Source organism: Asparagus officinalis, chromosome 8, assembly GCF_001876935.1.
Source record: "Asparagus officinalis chromosome 8, Aspof.V1, whole genome shotgun sequence".
Lineage (NCBI taxonomy): Eukaryota > Viridiplantae > Streptophyta > Magnoliopsida > Asparagales > Asparagaceae > Asparagus > Asparagus officinalis.
The window spans coordinates 119,273,015-119,276,275 of NC_033801.1; positions in this window are offsets into that span (position 1 = coordinate 119,273,015).

The window sequence follows — 3,261 nt, forward strand, 5'->3', positions numbered from 1 at the left end:
GGGGACCCTTTTGGCCGGGTTCACAGGCTGGGGGCCTTCAAGGGAAAATGCGGTAACGCAAAAAAAAAAAAAAAAAAAAAGTTGCAGTCGTGAAATAATGCGCGCCTGCGTTTGAGAATTCATGGAGTGAGTATAATATTCTGTTTAAGAGTTAGTTTTGCATTATGTTATGAATTTCATTTTATGAATGCTAGCACGCAATACGTGCGTTGCACGTACTGCATTTCAAGGGAAAAAAAAGAAGAGAGGAAGAGAGATTACAGAGTCAAAACGCACAGGTCGAACCAGCGTTATAACCTCAAAACGCAGAGGTTATCCTCGTGATATAACATCAAAACGTAGAGTTACGGCCCAATTGTGCGTTCTCAGCCTAAAACAGGCCCAACTCTGCGTTTTCAGCCTAAAACGCAGAGTTCATCTCTAAAACAGCACGACCTATGCGTTCTCAGCCTAAAACAGGCTCAACTCTGCGTTTTCAGCCTAAAACGCAGAGTTCATCTCTAGAACAGCACAACCTGTGCGTTCTCAGCCTAAAACAGGCCCAACTCTGCGTTTTTAGCCTAAAACGCAGAGTTCATCTCTAAAACAGCACGGCTTCGCCAAATTCCTTACGGTTTGAGAGATATATGCGTTTTAATATGAAGAGACCGTCAATTTGTAGTCTCTTTTGCTAGAGCGTTGTAAAGATCGTCACCTTGTAACATTCGTCTTGGCTCCTTGAAAATATGAGTCATCATATTGTAACTCCTGATGTTGATCAGTTGTCGTGAAGGTCGTCAGATTGTAACCTTCAGCGATCTACGTGAAAGTCTTTAAATTATGGCGTAGTTAAATACATTCTCGAATAAATTCAGCAATAGTCATGATAGAATGGTCAAGAAAAACAATTGTAGTATACTAAATAAGTGCGCTAACAAAACAATTGTTCATTACTCATCCAAGCCTCAATGTGAATAAACAATCCTGGATCTATTTTGGTTTGATTTCTTGAGCATATGATTTTATGAGGTATATTGCACCTACTGTTGAATTTAAGAAACATTGCTTACTGCTTGTTCCAAATTGGACTGCCGAAAAATTGTTGTCTATGTCTCTCTTTTTATTTCTCTCTAACATTACTTAAGTTGAAATAAATAAGGATAAATTCAAAGCAATTTATAAGGATGAGTCTAAAACATTTTTTGTACCATCCTAATAAATGCTCTTTCTGTTTTCAACTATGGATGCTTTTCATAGAAAAATATATATATTTTTTCCATTGATTTCCATTAGAAACATCAAGGATAAGATCTAAAGCAAGAGTTACTGAAGCTACTACGTCTGCATCTAAGGGCAATGTCAAAATCAAGACAACTTTAACTTGTGGACTTCAAACATGCAGATGTGTATATGATTCAAACAAAATGTGTAAACTGCAATATGACATGTGTATATGATTCAAACAAAATGTGTAAACTGTAATATGACACGTTCTTGAATTCTTGGAGATAGCTAATTGTCTTAGAGTCCCTCCCACCATATGAAAACTTCAAAATTATAAGGAGTGTTAAGAATTTTCATACTAAAATTCTCTCATTTGCCAGGATTTCTTTCACTGGATTGAACCTGAGGTATTTTATGCAGTGGTACATCTTTTATAAATTCGTTTTAAATGCATGCTTGGTATTTTTTTTAAATATATGTTGCTCAGTTGCAGTGAGAGTTAGCAGCTATAATTTGATGTTCTTATACATGACCGGTCCTGAGCATTCGGGGGCCCTAGGCAAAAACTTGAACAAAAATCCTAAAGGGGTCCTCTTATATTCAAGATTTTTTTTTTAAAAATAAAGTGTTGCACCCATGTAACTTTAGGGCTGCCTATATACCAAGGGATGCTATAACTAATTTCAAGGATCAAACACAATGTAGCTCTCCTAAGCTACCCACCTTAGCCAAAGGCCTACAAATCACACCCTAACACTCTCATTCCCAAAACAAGATCAATGAACCAATAGAAGTATCGCTTTATAAAGCATCTTCTTGTATTTTTTAGATGCAAAATCATTAATTACACTCGTATAATCAAGCTTCTCCACTACATTTTCTCAATTGATAATATATCATTCAATCTTTCTTGTGACATAGTTGATCGAAGGTAATATTTGATCAATTTTAACTTTAAAAAGCTTCTTTCAAAGACATATAGTAAAAACAAAGTATTTGGCATACACTCCAAGATCCAATCATCATAAGATAAATCAAAACAGAACAAATACATATAGTAAAGCAACTTAAATTGAAATGCACTTAGGATGCACTGCATAAAGCACAACCCATGAATGGAAATTAGCATACAGTTCTGTAGAGATAGATTGAAAAAATATAACAGAAAGTCAACACATGCATAGCAGTTAATTTGCCCATTGTCCCTCTACAATTGGAGCTTATAATCACACATAAAAAAGTTATAATGCGCAAGCAGCATTAAAAACAGTGTCATGTGCATAATAAAGCACGATGAAAGTTATATACCATCAAAAAATTAGCATATTGTCTATAGATAAATTATGAAGAGATAATGCAATCATTTGATGATAGTGGGGCCCTTGTTTTTTGGGGGCCCTAGGCGAAGGCCTCTCCGGCCTACCCCTAGGGTCGGCCCTGTTCTTATAAAATGTTATGTCAATATATATAGGATGATGGGCTATTGAGATCAAGGAGGCGCCCAAGTGTGAGGATGATGAGCATTAGATGACAAGGGGTTCCTTTTCTTATTTATAACCCCTTCAAGTGTTTGTTTTCCTTCTTTTTATAGGATGGTGAAGTGATGAATGGATATTGCTTGCCTTATGCTGCACATTATGATTTGTTCAGGGGTTTCAAATTACATGTTGTCATTAATTTGGCATATGAAGCTTCAAGTTTCTTTGTTACCCGGAATCCTAACACCTTAGCTTTTATCTTCGTTTTCCAAAGTTTTCTCTTATTTTCATCATTTGCTCCTCCTTTTTATCAATAGAGTTGCAATTATGTTTGCTTTCAACAAGAATGTCTAAATGATGATGTAATTGATGTCATTACTATCTTTCTTACTTTTACGATTTATCTGATTTAAACGTGTTTACTAGATGTTATTTGGAAATGTACATTGTTAGTATTTGTTCTATATGAGCTATATGTTCAATAGATAGTCTTAAAAATGGTGCGCAAAATATGATTTGACCTTCAAATGCCTCATCTTTTATAGTTTTTTAACATACATCACGTGCAACGCGCATATTG